This window comes from Protomyctophum bolini, assembly GCF_963924005.1.
Source record: "Protomyctophum bolini genome assembly, chromosome: 21".
NCBI lineage: Eukaryota > Metazoa > Chordata > Actinopteri > Myctophiformes > Myctophidae > Protomyctophum > Protomyctophum bolini.
In genome coordinates, this window is record NC_137882.1 from 972,043 (window position 1) to 984,542 (window position 12,500).

General features: G+C 45.2%; 1 protein-coding gene across 1 annotated transcript in view; it reads right to left on the reverse strand.

Moving 5' to 3' along the window:
• The window catches only part of phex (phosphate regulating endopeptidase homolog, X-linked), a 41,330-nt gene that overhangs the window by 23,527 nt on the left and 5,303 nt on the right, over positions 1-12,500 (reverse strand). The gene's annotated exons all lie outside the window — the stretch shown is intronic.

A 12,500-nucleotide genomic window follows, 5' to 3' on the forward strand; every position in this document is an offset into this window, starting at 1 on the left:
AACCAGATGACCCGAAACACCTCCTTTAACCATCCTATAACCAGATGACCCGAAACACCTCCTTTAACCATCCTATAACCAGATGACCCGAAACACCTCCTATAACCAGATGACCCGAAACACCTCCTATAACCAGATGACCCGAAACACCTCCTTTAACCATCCTATAACCAGATGACCCGAAACACCTCCTTTAACCATCCTATAACCAGATGACCCGAAACACCTCCTTTAACCATCCTATAACCAGATGACCCGAAACACCTCCTTTAACCATCCTATAACCAGATGACCCGAAACACCTCATTTAACCATCCTATAACCAGATGACCCGAAACACCTCCTTTAACCATCCTATAACCAGATGACCCGAAACACCTCCTATAACCAGATGACCCGAAACACCTCCTATAACCAGATGACCCGAAACACCTCCTTTAACCATCCTATAACCAGATGACCCGAAACACCTCCTTTAACCATCCTATAACCAGATGACCCGAAACACCTCCTTTAACCATCCTATAACCAGATGACCCGAAACACCTCCTTTAACCATCCTATAACCAGATGACCCGAAACACCTCCTTTAACCATCCTATAACCAGATGACCCGAAACACCTCCTTTAACCATCCTATAACCAGATGACCCGAAACACCTCCTTTAACCATCCTATAACCAGATGACCTGAACCACCTCCTTTAACCATCCTATAACCAGATGACCCGAAACACCTCCTTTAACCATCCTATAACCAGATGACCCGAACCACCTCCTTTAACCATCCTATAACCAGCTGACCCGAAACACCTCCTTTAACCATCCTATAACCAGATGACCCGAAACACCTCCTTTAACCATCCTATAACCAGATGACCCGAACCACCTCCTTTAACCATCCTATAACCAGATGACCCGAAACACCTCCTTTAACCATCCTATAACCAGATGACCCGAAACACCTCCTTTAACCATCCTATAACCAGATGACCCGAAACACCTCCTTTAACCATCCTATAACCAGATGACCCGAAACACCTCCTTTAACCATCCTATAACCAGATGACCCGAAACACCTCCTTTAACCATCCTATAACCAGATGACCTGAAACACCTCCTTTAACCATCCTATAACCAGATGACCCGAAACACCTCCTTTAACCATCCTATAACCAGATGACCCGAAACACCTCCTTTAACCATCCTATAACCAGATGACCCGAACCACCTCCTTTAACCATCCTATAACCAGATGACCCGAAACACCTCCTTTAACCATCCTATAACCAGATGACCCGAAACACCTCCTTTAACCATCCTATAACCAGATGACCCGAAACACCTCCTATAACCAGATGACCCGAAACACCTCCTATAACCAGATGACCCGAAACACCTCCTTTAACCATCCTATAACCAGATGACCCGAAACACCTCCTTTAACCATCCTATAACCAGATGACCCGAAACACCTCCTTTAACCATCCTATAACCAGATGACCCGAAACACCTCCTTTAACCATCCTATAACCAGATGACCCGAAACACCTCCTTTAACCATCCTATAACCAGATGACCCGAAACACCTCCTTTAACCATCCTATAACCAGATGACCCGAAACACCTCCTTTAACCATCCTATAACCAGATGACCCGAAACACCTCCTTTAACCATCCTATAACCAGATGACCCGAAACACCTCCTTTAACCATCCTATAACCAGATGACCCGAAACACCTCCTTTAACCATCCTATAACCAGATGACCCGAAACACCTCCTTTAACCATCCTATAACCAGATGACCCGAAACACCTCCTTTAACCATCCTATACCAGATGACCCGAAACACCTCCTTTAACCATCCTATAACCAGATGACCCGAAACACCTCCTTAACCACCTATAACCTATCATCCCAGATGACCCGAAACACCTCCTTATAACCATCCTAACAGATGACCCGAAACACCTCCTTTAACCATCCTATACCAGATGACCCGAAACACCTCCTTTAACCATCCTAGCAACACCTCATACCAGATGACCCGAAACACCTCCTTAACCATCCCTATAACCCAGATGACCCGAAACACCTCCTTTAACCATCTATAACCAATGACCCGAACACCTCCTTTAACCATCCTATAACCAGTGACCCGAAACACCTCCTTTAACCATCCTATACCACAGATACCCGAACCACCTCCTTTAACCATCCTATAACCAGATGACCCGAAACACCTCCTTACCCTACCAGACCCGAACACCCCTTTAACCAGATGACCGAAACACCTCCTTTAACCATCCTATAACCAGATGACCCGAAACACCTCCTTTAACCATCCTTAACCAATCACCCGAACCACCACCCTCCCCCCCTTTAACCATCCTATAACCAGATGACCACCTAACCCTCCTTTAACCATCCTATAACCAGATGACCCGAAACACCTCCTTTAACCATCCTATAACCAGATGACCCGAAACACCTCCTTTAACCATCCTATAACCAGATGACCCGAAACACCTCCTTTAACCATCCTATAACCAGTTGACCCGAACCACCTCCTTTAACCATCCTATAACCAGATGACCCGAAACACCTCCTTTAACCATCCTATAACCAGATGACCCGAAACACCTCCTTTAACCATCCTATAACCAGATGACCCGAAACACCTCCTATAACCAGATGACCCGAAACACCTCCTATAACCAGATGACCCGAAACACCTCCTTTAACCATCCTATAACCAGATGACCCGAAACACCTCCTTTAACCATCCTATAACCAGATGACCCGAAACACCTCCTTTAACCATCCTATAACCAGATGACCCGAAACACCTCCTTTAACCATCCTATAACCAGATGACCCGAAACACCTCCTTTAACCATCCTATAACCAGATGACCCGAAACACCTCCTTTAACCATCCTATAACCAGATGACCCGAAACACCTCCTATAACCAGATGACCCGAAACACCTCCTATAACCAGATGACCCGAAACACCTCCTTTAACCATCCTATAACCAGATGACCCGAAACACCTCCTTTAACCATCCTATAACCAGATGACCCGAAACACCTCCTTTAACCATCCTATAACCAGATGACCCGAAACACCTCCTTTAACCATCCTATAACCAGATGACCCGAAACACCTCCTTTAACCATCCTATAACCAGATGACCCGAAACACCTCCTTTAACCATCCTATAACCAGATGACCCGAAACACCTCCTTTAACCATCCTATAACCAGATGACCTGAACCACCTCCTTTAACCATCCTATAACCAGATGACCCGAAACACCTCCTTTAACCATCCTATAACCAGATGACCCGAACCACCTCCTTTAACCATCCTATAACCAGCTGACCCGAAACACCTCCTTTAACCATCCTATAACCAGATGACCCGAAACACCTCCTTTAACCATCCTATAACCAGATGACCCGAACCACCTCCTTTAACCATCCTATAACCAGATGACCCGAAACACCTCCTTTAACCATCCTATAACCAGATGACCCGAAACACCTCCTTTAACCATCCTATAACCAGATGACCCGAAACACCTCCTTTAACCATCCTATAACCAGATGACCCGAAACACCTCCTTTAACCATCCTATAACCAGATGACCCGAAACACCTCCTTTAACCATCCTATAACCAGATGACCTGAAACACCTCCTTTAACCATCCTATAACCAGATGACCCGAAACACCTCCTTTAACCATCCTATAACCAGATGACCCGAAACACCTCCTTTAACCATCCTATAACCAGATGACCCGAACCACCTCCTTTAACCATCCTATAACCAGATGACCCGAAACACCTCCTTTAACCATCCTATAACCAGATGACCCGAAACACCTCCTTTAACCATCCTATAACCAGATGACCCGAAACACCTCCTATAACCAGATGACCCGAAACACCTCCTATAACCAGATGACCCGAAACACCTCCTTTAACCATCCTATAACCAGATGACCCGAAACACCTCCTTTAACCATCCTATAACCAGATGACCCGAAACACCTCCTTTAACCATCCTATAACCAGATGACCCGAAACACCTCCTTTAACCATCCTATAACCAGATGACCCGAAACACCTCCTTTAACCATCCTATAACCAGATGACCCGAAACACCTCCTTTAACCATCCTATAACCAGATGACCCGAAACACCTCCTATAACCAGATGACCCGAAACACCTCCTATAACCAGATGACCCGAAACACCTCCTTTAACCATCCTATAACCAGATGACCCGAAACACCTCCTTTAACCATCCTATAACCAGATGACCCGAAACACCTCCTTTAACCATCCTATAACCAGATGACCCGAAACACCTCCTTTAACCATCCTATAACCAGATGACCCGAAACACCTCCTTTAACCATCCTATAACCAGATGACCCGAAACACCTCCTTTAACCATCCTATAACCAGATGACCCGAAACACCTCCTTTAACCATCCTATAACCAGATGACCCGAAACACCTCCTTTAACCATCCTATAACCAGATGACCCGAACCACCTCCTTTAACCATCCTATAACCAGATGACCCGAAACACCTCCTTTAACCATCCTATAACCAGATGACCCGAAACACCTCCTTTAACCATCCTATAACCAGATGACCCGAAACACCTCCTATAACCAGATGACCCGAAACACCTCCTATAACCAGATGACCCGAAACACCTCCTTTAACCATCCTATAACCAGATGACCCGAAACACCTCCTTTAACCATCCTATAACCAGATGACCCGAAACACCTCCTTTAACCATCCTATAACCAGATGACCCGAACCACCTCCTTTAACCATCCTATAACCAGATGACCCGAACCACCTCCTTTAACCATCCTATAACCAGATGACCCGAAACACCTCCTTTAACCATCCTATAACCAGATGACCCGAAACACCTCCTTTAACCAGATGACCCGAAACACCTCCTTTAACCATCCTATAACCAGATGACCCGAAACACCTCCTTTAACCATCCTATAACCAGATGACCCGAAACACCTCCTTTAACCATCCTATAACCAGATGACCCGAAACACCTCCTTTAACCATCCTATAACCAGATGACCCGAAACACCTCCTTTAACCATCCTATAACCAGATGACCCGAAACACCTCCTTTAACCATCCTATAACCAGATGACCCGAAACACCTCCTTTAACCATCCTATAACCAGATGACCCGAACCACCTCCTTTAACCATCCTATAACCAGATGACCCGAAACACCTCCTTTAACCATCCTATAACCAGATGACCCGAAACACCTCCTTTAACCATCCTATAACCAGATGACCCGAAACACCTCCTATAACCAGATGACCCGAAACACCTCCTATAACCAGATGACCCGAAACACCTCCTTTAACCATCCTATAACCAGATGACCCGAAACACCTCCTTTAACCATCCTATAACCAGATGACCCGAAACACCTCCTTTAACCATCCTATAACCAGATGACCCGAAACACCTCCTTTAACCATCCTATAACCAGATGACCCGAAACACCTCCTTTAACCATCCTATAACCAGATGACCCGAAACACCTCCTTTAACCATCCTATAACCAGATGACCCGAAACACCTCCTATAACCAGATGACCCGAACACCTCCTATAACCAGATGACCCGAAACACCTCCTTTAACCATCCTATAACCAGATGACCCGAAACACCTCCTTTAACCATCCTATAACCAGATGACCCGAAACACCTCCTTTAACCATCCTATAACCAGATGACCCGAAACACCTCCTTTAACCATCCTATAACCAGATGACCCGAAACACCTCCTTTAACCATCCTATAACCAGATGACCCGAAACACCTCCTTTAACCATCCTATAACCAGATGACCCGAAACACCTCCTTTAACCATCCTATAACCAGATGACCCGAAACACCTCCTTTAACCATCCTATAACCAGATGACCCGAACCACCTCCTTTAACCATCCTATAACCAGATGACCCGAAACACCTCCTTTAACCATCCTATAACCAGATGACCCGAAACACCTCCTTTAACCATCCTATAACCAGATGACCCGAAACACCTCCTTTAACCATCCTATAACCAGATGACCCGAAACACCTCCTTTAACCATCCTATAACCAGATGACCCGAAACACCTCCTTTAACCATCCTATAACCAGATGACCCGAAACACCTCCTTTAACCATCCTATAACCAGATGACCCGAAACACCTCCTTTAACCATCCTATAACCAGATGACCCGAAACACCTCCTTTAACCATCCTATAACCAGATGACCCGAAACACCTCCTTTAACCATCCTATAACCAGATGACCCGAAACACCTCCTTTAACCATCCTATAACCAGATGACCCGAAACACCTCCTTTAACCATCCTATAACCAGATGACCCGAAACACCTCCTTTAACCATCCTATAACCAGATGACCCGAAACACCTCCTTTAACCATCCTATAACCAGATGACCCGAAACACCTCCTTTAACCATCCTATAACCAGATGACCCGAAACACCTCCTATAACCAGATGACCCGAAACACCTCCTATAACCAGATGACCCGAAACACCTCCTTTAACCATCCTATAACCAGATGACCCGAAACACCTCCTTTAACCATCCTATAACCAGATGACCCGAAACACCTCCTTTAACCATCCTATAACCAGATGACCCGAAACACCTCCTTTAACCATCCTATAACCAGATGACCCGAAACACCTCCTTTAACCATCCTATAACCAGATGACCCGAAACACCTCCTTTAACCATCCTATAACCAGATGACCCGAAACACCTCCTATAACCAGATGACCCGAAACACCTCCTATAACCAGATGACCCGAAACACCTCCTTTAACCATCCTATAACCAGATGACCCGAAACACCTCCTTTAACCATCCTATAACCAGATGACCCGAAACACCTCCTTTAACCATCCTATAACCAGATGACCCGAAACACCTCCTTTAACCATCCTATAACCAGATGACCCGAAACACCTCCTTTAACCATCCTATAACCAGATGACCCGAAACACCTCCTTTAACCATCCTATAACCAGATGACCCGAAACACCTCCTTTAACCATCCTATAACCAGATGACCCGAAACACCTCCTTTAACCATCCTATAACCAGATGACCCGAAACACCTCCTTTAACCATCCTATAACCAGATGACCCGAAACACCTCCTTTAACCATCCTATAACCAGATGACCCGAAACACCTCCTTTAACCATCCTATAACCAGATGACCCGAAACACCTCCTTTAACCATCCTATAACCAGATGACCCGAAACACCTCCTTTAACCATCCTATAACCAGATGACCCGAAACACCTCCTTTAACCATCCTATAACCAGATGACCCGAAACACCTCCTTTAACCATCCTATAACCAGATGACCCGAAACACCTCCTTTAACCATCCTATAACCAGATGACCCGAAACACCTCCTTTAACCATCCTATAACCAGATGACCCGAAACACCTCCTTTAACCATCCTATAACCAGATGACCCGAAACACCTCCTTTAACCATCCTATAACCAGATGACCCGAAACACCTCCTTTAACCATCCTATAACCAGATGACCTGAAACACCTCCTTTAACCATCCTATAACCAGATGACCCGAAACACCTCCTTTAACCAGATGACCCGAAACACCTCCTTTAACCATCCTATAACCAGATGACCCGAAACACCTCCTTTAACCATCCTATAACCAGATGACCCGAACCACCTCCTTTAACCATCCTATAACCAGATGACCCGAACCACCTCCTTTAACCATCCTATAACCAGATGACCCGAAACACCTCCTTTAACCATCCTATAACCAGATGACCCGAAACACCTCCTTTAACCAGATGACCCGAAACACCTCCTTTAACCATCCTATAACCAGATGACCCGAAACACCTCCTTTAACCATCCTATAACCAGATGACCCGAAACACCTCCTTTAACCATCCTATAACCAGATGACCCGAAACACCTCCTTTAACCATCCTATAACCAGATGACCCGAAACACCTCCTTTAACCATCCTATAACCAGATGACCCGAACCACCTCCTTTAACCATCCTATAACCAGATGACCCGAAACACCTCCTTTAACCATCCTATAACCAGATGACCCGAAACACCTCCTTTAACCATCCTATAACCAGATGACCCGAAACACCTCCTTTAACCATCCTATAACCAGATGACCTGAAACACCTCCTTTAACCATCCTATAACCAGATGACCCGAAACACCTCCTTTAACCATCCTATAACCAGATGACCCGAAACACCTCCTTTAACCATCCTATAACCAGATGACCCGAAACACCTCCTTTAACCATCCTATAACCAGATGACCCGAAACACCTCCTTTAACCATCCTATAACCAGATGACCCGAAACACCTCCTTTAACCATCCTATAACCAGATGACCCGAAACACCTCCTTTAACCATCCTATAACCAGATGACCCGAAACACCTCCTTTAACCATCCTATAACCAGATGACCCGAAACACCTCCTTTAACCATCCTATAACCAGATGACCCGAAACACCTCCTTTAACCATCCTATAACCAGATGACCCGAAACACCTCCTTTAACCATCCTATAACCAGATGACCCGAAACACCTCCTTTAACCATCCTATAACCAGATGACCCGAAACACCTCCTTTAACCATCCTATAACCAGATGACCCGAAACACCTCCTTTAACCATCCTATAACCAGATGACCCGAAACACCTCCTTTAACCATCCTATAACCAGATGACCCGAAACACCTCCTTTAACCATCCTATAACCAGATGACCCGAAACACCTCCTTTAACCATCCTATAACCAGATGACCCGAACCACCTCCTTTAACCATCCTATAACCAGATGACCCGAAACACCTCCTTTAACCATCCTATAACCAGATGACCCGAAACACCTCCTTTAACCATCCTATAACCAGATGACCCGAAACACCTCCTTTAACCATCCTATAACCAGATGACCCGAAACACCTCCTTTAACCATCCTATAACCAGATGACCCGAAACACCTCCTTTAACCATCCTATAACCAGATGACCCGAAACACCTCCTTTAACCATCCTATAACCAGATGACCCGAAACACCTCCTTTAACCATCCTATAACCAGATGACCCGAAACACCTCCTTTAACCATCCTATAACCAGATGACCCGAAACACCTCCTTTAACCATCCTATAACCAGATGACCCGAAACACCTCCTTTAACCATCCTATAACCAGATGACCCGAAACACCTCCTTTAACCATCCTATAACCAGATGACCCGAAACACCTCCTTTAACCATCCTATAACCAGATGACCCGAAACACCTCCTTTAACCATCCTATAACCAGATGACCCGAAACACCTCCTTTAACCATCCTATAACCAGATGACCCGAAACACCTCCTTTAACCATCCTATAACCAGATGACCCGAAACACCTCCTTTAACCATCCTATAACCAGATGACCCGAAACACCTCCTTTAACCATCCTATAACCAGATGACCCGAAACACCTCCTTTAACCATCCTATAACCAGATGACCCGAAACACCTCCTTTAACCATCCTATAACCAGATGACCCGAAACACCTCCTTTAACCATCCTATAACCAGATGACCCGAAACACCTCCTTTAACCATCCTATAACCAGATGACCCGAAACACCTCCTTTAACCATCCTATAACCAGATGACCCGAAACACCTCCTTTAACCATCCTATAACCAGATGACCCGAAACACCTCCTTTAACCATCCTATAACCAGATGACCCGAAACACCTCCTTTAACCATCCTATAACCAGATGACCCGAAACACCTCCTTTAACCATCCTATAACCAGATGACCCGAAACACCTCCTTTAACCATCCTATAACCAGATGACCCGAAACACCTCCTTTAACCATCCTATAACCAGATGACCCGAAACACCTCCTTTAACCATCCTATAACCAGATGACCCGAAACACCTCCTTCTAACCAGATGACCCGAAACACCTCCTTAACCATCCTATAACCAGATGACCCGAAACACCTCCTTTAACCATCCTATAACCAGATGACCCGAAACACCTCCTTTAACCATCTATAACCAGATGACCCGAACCACCTCCTTTAACCATCCTATAACCAGATGACCCGAACACCTCCTTTAACCATCCTATAACCAGATGACCGAAACACCTCCTTTACCAGATGACCCGAAACACCTCCTTTAACCATCTATAACCAGATGACCCGAAACTCCTCCTTTAACCATCCTATAACCAGATGACCCGAAACACCTCCTTTAACCATCCTATAACCAGATGACCCGAAACACCTCCTTTAACCATCCTATAACCAGATGACCCGAAACACCTCCTTTAACCATCCTATAACCAGATGACCCGAACCACCTCCTTTAACCATCCTATAACCAGATGACCCGAAACACCTCCTTTAACCATCCTATAACCAGATGAACCCGAAACACCTCCTTTAACCATCCTATAACCAGATGACCCGAACACCTCCTTTAACCATCCTATAACCAGATGACCTGAAACACCTCCTTTAACCATCCTATAACCAGATGACCCGAAACACCTCCTTTAACCATCTATACCAGATGACCCGAAACACCTCCTTAACCATCCTATAACCAGAATGACCCGAAACACCTCCTTTAACCATCCTATAACCAGATGACCCGAAACACCTCCTTTAACCATCCTATAACCAGATGACCCGAAACACCTCCTTTAACCATCCTATAACCAGATGACCCGAAACACCTCCTTTAACCATCCTATAACCAGATGACCCGAACCACCTCCTTTAACCATCCTATAACCAGATGACCCGAAACACCTCCTTTAACCATCCTATAACCAGATGACCCGAAACACCTCCTTTAACCATCCTATAACAGATGACCCGAAACACCTCCTTTAACCATCCTATAACCAGATGACCCGAAACACCTCCTTTAACCATCCTATAACCAGATGACCCGAAACACCTCCTTTAACCATCCTATAACCAGATGACCCGAAACACCTCCTTTAACCATCCTATAACCAGATGACCCGAAACACCTCCTTTAACCATCCTATAACCAGATGACCCGAAACACCTCCTTTAACCATCCTATAACCAGATGACCCGAAACACCTCCTTTAACCATCCTATAACCAGATGACCCGAACACCTCCTTTAACCATCCTATAACCAGATGACCCGAAACACCTCCTTTAACCATCCTATAACCAGATGACCCGAAACACCTCCTTTAACCATCCTATAACCAGATGACCCGAAACACCTCCTTTAACCATCCTATAACCAGATGACCCGAAACACCTCCTTTAACCATCTATAACCAGATGACCCGAAACACCTCCTTTAACCATCCTATAACCAGATGACCCGAAACACCTCCTTTAACCATCCTATAACCAGATGACCCGAAACACCTCCTTTAACCATCCTATAACCAGATGACCCGAAACACCTCCTTTAACCATCCTATAACCAGATGACCCGAAACACCTCCTTTAACCATCCTATAACCAGATGACCCGAAACACCTCCTTTAACCATCCTATAACCAGATGACCCGAAACACCTCCTATAACCATCCTATAACCAGATGACCCGAAACACCTCCTTTAACCATCCTATAACCAGATGACCCGAAACACCTCCTTTAACCATCCTATAACCAGATGACCCGAAACACCTCCTTTAACATCCTATAACCAGATGACCCGAAACACCTCCTTTAACCATCCTTAACCAGATGACCCGAAACACCTCCTTTAACCATCCTATAACCAGATGACCCGAAACACCTCCTTTAACCATCCTATAACCAGATGACCCGAAACACCTCCTATAACCATCCTTTAACCAGATGACCCGAACCACCTCCTTTAACCATCCTATAACCAGATGACCCGAAACACCTCCTTTAACCATCCTATAACCAGATGACCCGAAACACCTCCTTTAACCATCCTATAACCAGATGACCCGAACCACCTCCTTTAACCATCCTAATAACCAGATGACCCGAAACACCTCCTTTAACCATCCTATAACCAGATGACCCGAACCACCTCCTTTAACCATCCTATAACCAGATGACCCGAAACACCTCCTTTAAACCATCCTATAACCAGATGACCCGAAACACCTCCTTTAACCATCCTATAACCAGATGACCCGAAACACCTCCTATAACAGATGACCCGAACCACCTCCTTTAACCATCCTATACCAGATGACCCGAAACACCTCCTATAACCATTCTATAACCAGATGACCCGAAACACCTCCTTTAACCATCCTATAACCAGATGACCTGAAACACCTCCTTTAACCATCCTATAACCAGA